We start from the raw sequence: 11050 nt of genomic DNA on the forward strand, positions 1-11050 counted from the left end.
AGTTCTCTATGTATTTGAGAAACGAGGCCTTTAGTAGAAACACTTGCGGTAAAAATGGTTTCCCAGTTTTCTGCTTTCCTTCTAAGGTTGGTTGTATTGGCTTGGTTTGTGCAAAACTTTTCTAATTTAATGCAATCGCAGTTATCCATTTTGCATTTCATAATGTTCTCTATTTCTTGTTTGATCATAAATTCGTTCCTTCTCCATAGATCTGATAGGTAAATTATTCCTTGCTCTCCTAATTTGCTTATGGTATCGCCCTTTATGTCTAAATCGTGTACCGATTTTGATCTTATCTTGGTATATAATGTAAGATGTTGGTCTATACCTAGGTTCTGCCATACTATTTTCCAGTTTTCCCAGCAGTTTTTTTGTCAGACAGTGAGTTATTATCCCAGAAGCTGGAGTCTTTGGGTTTATCAAACAGTAGATTACTATAAACATTTACTACTGTGTCTTACATACCTAATCTAGTCTACTGATCCACCACTCTATTTCTTAGCCAGTACCAAATAGTTTTGATGATTGCTGATTTATAATATAGTTTTAGATCTGGTACAGCTCTAGGCCTTTGCATTTTCCCCCCATTAATTCTCTTAATATTCTTGACCTTTTGTTCTTCCAGGTGAATTTTGTTACCATTTTTCCTAGCTTCATAAAATAATACTTTGATAGTTTCATTGGTATTGCACTGAATAAGTAAACTGATTTTTATGTCCCTAAGAATAGTTGAGAAAAAGTAGAATTATCATTTTAATTATATTGACTCAGCCTACCCATGAACAATTGATATTTTTCTAATTGTTTAGATCTGACTTTATTTGTGTGAAAAGTATTTTGTAATTATGTTCATATATTTCTGAGTTTGTCTTGGCAAGTAGACTTCCAAATATTTTCTATTGTCTACCGTTATTTTGAATGGAATTTCTTTTTCTATCTCTTGTTGCTGGGCATTGTTGGTAATATAAAGAGATGCTAATGATTTATGTGGGTTAATTTTATATCTTGTGACTTTGCTAAAGTTGTTAATTATTTCAAGTAGTTTTTTAATTGATTCTCTAGGATTTTCTAAATATATCATCATATCATCTGCAAAGACTGATAGTTTTGTTTCCTCATTACCTATTCTAATTCCTTCAATTTCTTTTTCTACTCTTATTGCTAAAGCTAACATTTCTAGTACAATATTGAATAATAGTAGTGATGATGGGCATCCTTGTTTCACCGCTGATCATGCTGGGAAGGCTTCTAGCTTATCTCCATTACAGATAATATTTCCTGATGGTTTTAGATGCTATTTGTCACTTTAAGGAAAGCTCCATTTATTCCTGTGCTCTCTAGTGTTTTTAATAGGAATCGGTGCTGTATTTTTTCAAAAGCTTTTTCTGCATCTATTGAGAGAATCATATGTCTTCTGTTGTTTTTGTTATTGATATGGTCAATTATGATAATAGTTTTCCTAATATTGAACCAGCCCTGCATTCCTAGTACAAATCCCACCTGGTCATAGTGCATTATCCTGGTGATAAATTGTTGCAATCTCTTTGTAAATATTTATTTAAAAATTTTGCATCAATATACATTAAATAAATTGGTCTATAATTTTCTTTCTCTGTTTTGGCTCTTCCTGGTTTAGATATCAGCACCATATTTGTGTCATGAAAGGAATTTGGTAGGACTTCTTCTTTGCCTATTTTTCCAAATAGTTTATATAGTATTGGGATTAATTTTTCTTTAAATGTTTGGTAGAATTCACTTGTAAATCCTGTTGGCCTTGGACTGCCCCCCTTCCCCCCAGGAATTCATTGATAGCTTATTCAATTTTTTTTCCCCAAAGTAGGATTATTTAAGTTTTTTATTTCCTCTTCTGTTAATATGAGCAATTTATATTTTTGTAATTATTCATCCATTTCACTTAGATTGTCAGATTTATTGGCATACAGTTGGGAAAAAAGTTCCAAACAGTTGTCTTAATTTCCTTTTCATTGGTGGTGAATTCACCCTTTTCATTTTTTTATACTGGTATTTTGGTTTTCTTCTTTTTAAAAAAAATCAAATTAACCAAAGGATTATTATTTTATCAGTTTTTTCATAAAACCAGCTCTTAGTTTTATTTATTAGTTCAACAGTTTTCTTACTTTCAATTTTGTTAATCTCTTGTTTGATTTTCAGAATTTCTAATTTGGTGTTCAGTTGGGGATTTTTAATTTGTTCTTTTTTCTTGTTTTTGAAATTAAATACCCAATTCATTGATCTGCTTTTTCTCTATTTTATTCACATAAGCATTTAGAAACATAAAATTTTCACCAAGTACTGCTTTGGCTGCATCTCATAAATTTTGAAATGTTGTATCATTATTCTCATTTGTTTTGATGAAATTATTGATTGTTTCTATGATTTTCAACAAACACTTATTGAAAAAAGATATTCTTTGTCATTCAGGTATTGATATGGTATACAAGTTGAAATTTAAGACACTTAATTCCAAAGTTGATTAAAATCTGCATTCAGGTCAAGTTTGACAATTATTAAAGCTCACCTTTGGCTTCATGGATGGAAAAATTTCTAGGGATAACAAGGAAGACTTTACTTTTGACATTGGTGCATACTTATATTTGACATTTATTTTTTCATTGGACTCTATATTTTTGCTAGCAAGAGCGTTCAAGAATTATGTTGTCAATTTATTTTTGTGACAAAGCGTTCTCCATTTAGTAAAGGCATATGTTTCAAACTTAAATGACTTGACTAAAACTTCACACAAAAAATGTTTGAAGTATAGTCATTTGATAATAATTTACTTTAAAATAAGCAACATACCTCTATTTAATGTGATCCACATCTTTGGCTAGCAACCCAAGGGTCTAGCAAACCAAAAGCAACCTGCTTTCACAATACAGCTCCCAAATGAATTAAATCTCATTCTTTTTGTTATTATATTTTGTCTGTTCTGTTTGATCCCCCTTTTTCTTTCCAGTGAGCTGCACAACTCACACAATTTTTTTCATTGCAACGATGGCAAACGCTTTGAGAAAGAAGAGTTGGGTCCCTGCCAAGAGCCAGCTCTAGGTTTCAATGCATATTTCTGCTTTCATAAGCCAATTGTTTTTCCCTCCTCTCCCAGGGACCACTAGCTACCTTATTACCAGAAAGAATGACCCCTTGACAGCACAATTGAGATCCAGAAATTCCACCAAATTGTAACCTCACTGATGCCAGTGGCATCAAGATTCCAATCAAGTTTCAGAAGTTCAAAAAAGACAAATGCATTTGTATATATATGGTCTCCATGTTATTTGATATTTTCTTTGTGCTACAGAGAAATGCATCTTTTGACTTATTTATTGCCCTTTTTGTTTTCAACCTTTTCATTTTCAATGTTATTAATACATCAGGGTTTCCACAGCATGAAAGTCATCCTTTATCTGTTTACACAATTTTCTACCTTTATTTCATGCATAATCCATAAAATTAGAACCCTACTTTTCCCTCTATTTATTCCTCTCTTATTTAGCTTTAACCATTGGCAAAGTAATGGTTGTAACTGTTATTTCCTAAATAATATATCCAAAGTATCAAACTAATGGGGCTTAGAAGATAAAAGAGAAGACAGATCAAAACTAAAATAAATGGCCCACTTGTCCAAGCTGCCTGACAATATTCATTCAGCTATTTCTAAAATGTCTATTGTGTTTATAGTTTAGTACTTTTATCAAATACCATCTAGGTACAATTTTAGAGGCCCATGTGGAATAAACGTTTCGTCCAACTTAATTTTAGTTTAGTTTTTTTTTTTGTAACATACCACACCCAACTTCTCTCTAATTTCCTGCAGTATCTCTGTCTACAAAGGATTTCCAGCTTAATCAGTGAAGCTAAATAACCAGTCAATTTAGCTAAACTACCAGTATGACAGATTTATTCAGTGATTGGATTATTTTGTTTAACTGAATTGACCAAATTGACCAGTTGTTTTGAGTTTTGTAGACAATTTGACAGCTGGAATGAACATGTTGAGTGTCTTTGAAATTATGGACTGCTGCAGCATGCTTTGGGGCTACTCTTCCTAACCCCTCTCACACTAACAGGCTGAATCCCCAGACATCCCATGGTATATCAAACCTGAGTGTTCTAAGAGTAACTGTGAAGGGTTGGGGTGTGTTTTTCTAATGCTATAGCTCATGAACCCCAACTCATGTGCTTCCCCAGTGATTATTCCCCCCATAATAGGTCTGACTTCTTCCCTGTGTAGGGATGAAATCAGTGGAGAATAGCATACTCCTATTTTAATATTCAATCACTAATGGTTTTCTGTAGCAGATTTAAAGAGAAAGTTTTGTGAAAACCTAGGTCACAACACTGACAAAATGGATATCTTCAAGGTTAAGGAAATGAAATCTTTCAGCTTCAAATTGGGAGGAGTGGTTTTAGGTACTGATATGAAAGTACAGGACCAGCATTAAACCTAAATGGGTTGTATTTTCCCATCAATTCCCTCATATGAGGGAATTTCGAACCAGGACGTGGAGGGCTAGTTTGGGTTGTAAAGAGGAAACTCTGTCCCATTTCTAGAAGTCCATTTGAGTTATCTAAAGCACTTGTTTAGCCAAGTTTTCCTCGAGACACAGAACAAGTCTAGAAGTTATGACTCAGGAATATCTCTTTAACCCCTGACCAATGACATTTATAGCAAAGAAGAAACCCAATAGCATATTTTTCTTACCATTTTGCATACTGTTTTTAGCCTGTGTCTGGCAGGGTGCCCAGAGACTGTGATGGTAGGTCTCCAGATAGATCTTTAAGTTCTTTCTCCTTGCCAATTACTATCACTCAAATACCCTCATTATCACTGGGTATCTTAAACTCTGGGTAACACCTCCCTTTTATTCCACTTCCAGAAGTATAGCTTCTAAAATTGATGCTTCTATTAATGATGCCATAGAGCCAGCCATTTGTCAGGCTCAAAGGGTGAAACTTATTTTAAAGGATGACAACTTCAGAAAAAAAGTAAATAATTCAATTGTAAAGATGCTTGATGGACAAAACATCATTCTACCTAAGATTTTATTCAAGCACTTAGTCATCAAACCTTTTTAAGCACCTACTATGTGCAATGCTCTATTGGTGGGTGGGGAATGGATGCAAATATAAACAAGCCCTTGCTATTTGGGGAGCATACAAAAGAAACCACATCATTAGACATGAACACAGATCAAGCATAAATTAGAATATGGCAGGTGCACAAGGAAAGTGCTTCCTAGCACAAAGTGCTGGGAAGTCAAATGAAGATGAGAAAGAGAATCAATTCCAGCTGAAGGCAAAGAGATAACAGGTGTAGATTTTGAAGAGAACTTAAGAGAGTTTCTGCTCATTGGCTTGACTAAGATCTGAGGAAAGATTTCTTTCAGGAGACAGCAATGGAGCTATGCCTCAATGAAAGGTAGAGAGAAGGGCATAATGATTCATTTGTAAATTCAAGGGAAAAAATACAAAATTGAGGACCAGAGAACTTATTTATGATTTAGTGACATAAAAAAACATCTTTTTCATTCATTCCTTCTTTCATAAAAACTAAGAGACTATTGTTCACTTCTGTGACACAGTCACTCTGAGTCTCTCAGGGTTGTCTTGAACTTGGGATACCCACGGCACACATGAGGTCCAGCTAGGTCCAGTTCTTTTATGGGGAGGGTTGGGAGTAGTCAGTTGTTATCATCTCTCTCTCCCACTCCAAGCCTCCTTCTTCCTATCCAAAGTGCACATGACTTTATGATGAATGAGGATGAATGAGGTTTTCTGATGCATTTGACAAATGCACTAATTCAGGGTATGAATAACTGTTTTGGTATAATTTCTTTGGTTCTTAGTAATTACGTCTTGGGCTTTTGTCAATGTGTTTTCCTTTACTCCTCACCCTAACTCAAAATCCTGAATTAGGAGGGAAGAGAGAATCCATTGCATGCCCAGGGAACAGTAAGAGCAAAGATATGGAAGTAGAAGAACACAAAACACACTGAGAGTATGATATGCAACTGAGTCTGGTTAGAGACTGGGAGAGGGAATGGTATGACAGAAAGCTAGAGAGCTAGATGATGTTATGTTACAAAGAACCTTCAATGTGAGGCTAAAGAGTTTGGACTTTATTTGGTAGGCAATGGGAAGTCATTGAAGATTTTTGAATAGTTCAATAACATAATCCAGTTTATGCATTAGGAAGACAAATCAAGCAACAATATAGAGGGTAAAGAAGGAAGAGTTTGAAGGACAAGAGAATATAGAGGATGGATTCTAGGGAAGGTACAGGCTGTAGAATAGGACAGCTATAAATAGGCCATTGCTAGAGCCCAAGGGAGAAGTAATGAGAATGATGGTGACAGTAAGTCAATAATCATTTTTTTTAAACATCTACTATGTACCAGGCACTGTACTAAGTGCTGGGGCTACAAAGAAAGACAAAAGATAGTTCCTGATCTCAATGGAGTTCACAGTCTAATGGGGAAAATAACATGGAAACAATTTTGTACAAATAGGATAAATTAGAGATGATCAATGGAGGGAAGGTATTAGCATTAAGAAGAATCAGTAAAGGTTTCTCATAGAAGCTGGGACTTGAAGGAAACTGGGAAAGCCAGGTGGTGGAGATAAAGAGGGAGAATATTCCAGGCAAAAGGAACAGCCAGTGAAAATACCTGGAGTCTGGAGGTGTATCTTATGGAAGAAAGAGCAAGGGAGCCAGTGTCACTGAATCACAGAGTACATGGAAGGGAGATGGGAAAGTACATGGTGGGGGTGGTGGACTGGAACCCAAATGTACAAAAATATTTATAGCAGCTCTTTTTGTTGTGGCAAAGGATTGGGAATTGAGAGGATGCCCATCAGTTGGGGAATGGCTGAACAAATTGTGGTATATGAATGTAATGGAATACTATTGTGCTATAAGAAATGATGAGCAGGCAGATTTCAAAAAACAAAAACAAAACTGGAAAGAATTGTATGAACTGATGCAGAGTGAAATGTGCAGAACCAAGAGAACTTTGTTCACAGTAAAAGCCATACTGTGTGATGACTAACTTTGATAGGTTTGGCTCTTCACAGCAATGCAAGAATCTTAGACAACTCCAAAAGACTCACAATGGAAATTGCTATCCACATCTAGAGAAAGAACTGTGGAGTCTGAATGCAGATGGAAGCATACTATTTTCTCTCCATTTCCTTTGTTGTTTTGTTTTATTGCTTCATTCTCGTGGTTCCTACCATTAGTTCTAATTCTTCTTTACAACATGACTAATGGGAAAATATGCTTAATATGAATGTATAAGTAGAACCTATATCAGATTGCATGCCATCTTGGGGGGAGAAAATTTAAAACTCAAAATTTTATGGAAGTGAATTATAAAAACTAAAAATAAATTAATTATCAAGAAAAACAAACAAAAAAGGAGAAGAAGACTGGAAAAGTAGGAAGGGCCCAGGTAATTGTGAAGGGGTCTGAATGCCAAAGAGAAGATTTTATATTTGATCCTAGAAATGATAGGGAGCCACTAGAATTCATTGAATAGATGGTAAGAACAATAAAAAGAGAAAAATACATGATATGTTGTGGGAATAGAATTGACATGAGTCAATGTCAATTAAATGTTTTTGACCTGGGAAGGGGAAAGAGTCAAAGGTGACTTAGATATCATGTGCATGGATGAAAGAGAATGTATAAATTGACAAGTATCTTCTTAAAGTATTTCTAGCTCCTAGAAAGAACAATCATTGTTTTAATACCAAGACGTTAATCCTTTTTGTCTCTCCTCCAGACTTCCCCCAATGTTCCTCGGCAACTCTAATCTCATACCCTCTCTTTGGCCCTTTTCCCAATACTGCCTTCTTATTTCTGCAATTTCTCTCAGTATTGGACTAAAACTTAGAAGAGAAGACTGAGAGGGCACCTAATTTTTAGAATTCCTAGTATCAATATCCAGGACTTAATTTACCACAAGAACGATACAGATTAAATATTAGGAAGAACTTTCTGAGAGCAAGCAGGTCAAATGTTATTTGTTTGTTTTTTAAGTATGTATATGAAGAACAACGATTCTTCTGCACAATTTTGATGTTTGATGAAACAATTGATGAGAAGCACTTAAAATTTGCAATTTCTGGCTTCTTTTTTCAAATAACTCAATTCAGCAAGCATTTATTAAACCCCTACAGTGTGCAAGACATTATGTGAATACTTGAAATACAAAACCAAAAATTAAAAACTTTCCCTGCCCACAAGAAATTTAAATTCTATTGAGAAAAAGTCAGCTATTATCTCATGTAAGCCTCACAACAGACGTGTAGCAAATAGTGCAAATGTTATTACCCCACATTTTATAGATGAGGTAACTCAGCCTGGGAAAGATGAAGTGACTTTATCAAAATCACACAGATGGTAATTAACAGTACAGATATTCAAATTCAGATCACTTCAGTTCCCTTTGTGCTAGGATGCAGCAAGATGGACGCTGTTGTTAGCCCCTGGGAAAAAGTGAAGATTAGGAAAGAGGAAGGTCTTCAGAATATCCTTTCCATCAGTTCTAATAATAATCGTCACCCCTCTTTCCCCTTTGCTGCTACCCAAATAAAAGGGATGGGTCCTGTCTCTCCTCCCAAAGTCATTGCTTCTTGTCTTCTACCTGTTTACTTCTGTGGTCATAGATATAAAAAGCCAACTCTACTGCATTCTCTAGTCACTTTGAAGAGGTCTATAGGGGACATGCAAGGTATGACTACTATAGACACATGAGACACATCAATATGATAAGCAGGAAAATCTCTAAGTCAGTTAGCATTTATTATGCACCTACTATATGCAAAGCACTATGCTAAGCCCATTGGATACAAAGAAAGGTAATCACCAGTCCCTTCTCTCAAGGAGCTCACAGTCTAGTAAAAGAAACAACTGGATTCAAAAGCATGCATTGAATCACTGTCTTTTTCAGGATATCTGTCAGAGGAGTTGCACATCCTGACATTACAAATGGGGTTCTTTGAATGACTAAGCACTGATGGACAGGATTTTCCTCTTTAAAATACCTGCATTATTCATTATACTTTTAGGCTGGATAAAATGCCCCTGAGCAGACAGCAATTCATAGCACTAAATGAAAAGAAAGACAGAGTTGGGTGTGGCAGCACTTCTGTGGAACCTTCTGTTCCACAGGATCTAGCTGGTGGATCTCCTGAGTCTGAGATTCTGCAGTGCAATAGGGTTAGGAAGGAAGGAAGGAAGGAAGTAAAGAAGGAAGCAAAGAAGGAGGGAAGGAAAGAAGGAAGAAAGGAGCTGTACTGGGACTGGAACTGGCCAGTTGAGTCCCTATTGGGGCAGCTCGCACCACTCACAAGTTGTTTGTCCTTTGTTCTGGAAAAGGACCCTGACATCAGGAAGGTGATGCCATGACTTGCAAGTGAATTAGATTTAAGTGAAAGAGGGCTGTGCAAAGTCACCAGCCTCACTCTCTCCTCTGGAGCCATCTGGGTCCAGTGCAAGATATAGATCAGGATGACTGGAGATGGCCCTGCTGAGTGAGATAGGGAGAGGAGGAAGAAGAAAAAGAGGAAGAGGAAGAGAAAGGGGAGAAGGAAAAGGCCAGGTTGGCAAGTAGAGATGCTGTCCACCAAGCTGACATCCTGATGTTGAGCACTCCTCAGGCTGACTTTGAGGTAAGCCTAGTTGTGGGTGCCTCTAGAAAAAAAATCCCATACGAATCATAAATCATAGACTTGCAAGAAACGTTAGAATCACAGAATATTAAAATTGGAAGGGGTTATGGAGTTCAACCTTTACTTGAACAGAAACTCAAATAGAAATAGGGGCCATAGAAATCCCTGGTGGCCACATATCGACTTAGAAAATCACATATTTACATTATCTATGTTCCATTGTACTTTATTTATTTTGTTAAATATTTCCCAATTACATTTTAATCTGGTTGGGCTTACTCAGGAGTGTCATGGGCCACATGTGGCCTGCCAGTCAACAAAGTGTTTGCTATCTTTGCTTTGCACCATTCTGGCAAGAGGTCTTACAACTTCTACCTGGAGATCTGCAGTGATAGGAAACTCACTTCTTTTAACAGTTGAATCTGCCTTTCTCCTTACTAGCTGCGTGACCTTAGGCAAGTCACTTAACTTCTATTCGCCTCAGTTTCTTCATCTGTGAAAAGGAGATAATAAGAGCATTCACCTTCCAGGATTGTTGTGAGGACCAAATTAGATAATTATTATAAAGCTGTTTAGCATAGTGCATGATACATAGTAAGCATTATATAAATATTAGTTATTACTATAGTTATTATTATTATTATAGTGTTTTCAAGTTTGCAAAGTATGTATATGCATATCATGTGTGTATATATATACATATCAAGTGTGTATGTATATGTATAATGTCATTTGATTTGATCCTCATGACAATCCCATGACATATGTGTTTTTATTACTATAGCATTTTACAGATAAAGAAACTGAGGCTGAGAGAAATTAAATTACTTCCCCAGGTCAATAACATCTAAGATAAGATTCAGTCTTAGCATAGAGTTCCTGATCCATGTCCTCCAAGTTTCTAAGTTCTCTCTCCTCTAGGCTAAACGACCCTAATTCTTTCAACCAATCCTTGTATGGCATGATCTCCAGTTCTCTCTTCACCCTGTTTACCCTCCCATGATACATTATAGCTCAACCATGATCCTCAGAACTGCAGACAATACTCCAGAAATGGTGCTACCATGGCTGAGCATAGAAGGACTATTCTTTCCCCTTCGTTCTGCATACTATGTGTCCATGAACATAGCAGAAAATTGGATTAGCTATCTTGGATGCTCTGCCACACTGTTGACTCATATTAATCTTGAAATAATTCTAAACCCTTACCCTTTTTCCATACGAACTGTTATCTACCCTGACCTTTATTTGCATAGTCAGTTTTCTGAATCCAAGTGTAGGACTTCATATTAATTCCTGCTAAATTTCTTATTAGATCTGGCTTATTATTCTAGCCAGTGGAGATTTTGAATCC

General features: G+C 36.0%; 1 protein-coding gene across 1 annotated transcript in view; it reads left to right on the forward strand.

The window, feature by feature from the left end:
• CDIN1 (CDAN1 interacting nuclease 1) overlaps positions 1 to 11050 on the forward strand; it is a 337401-nt gene that overhangs the window by 323194 nt on the left and 3157 nt on the right. The window lies entirely within an intron of this gene.

This window comes from Phascolarctos cinereus, unplaced genomic scaffold, assembly GCF_003287225.1.
Source record: "Phascolarctos cinereus isolate Bilbo 61053 unplaced genomic scaffold, phaCin_HiC Scaffold_3;HRSCAF=262, whole genome shotgun sequence".
Lineage (NCBI taxonomy): Eukaryota > Metazoa > Chordata > Mammalia > Diprotodontia > Phascolarctidae > Phascolarctos > Phascolarctos cinereus.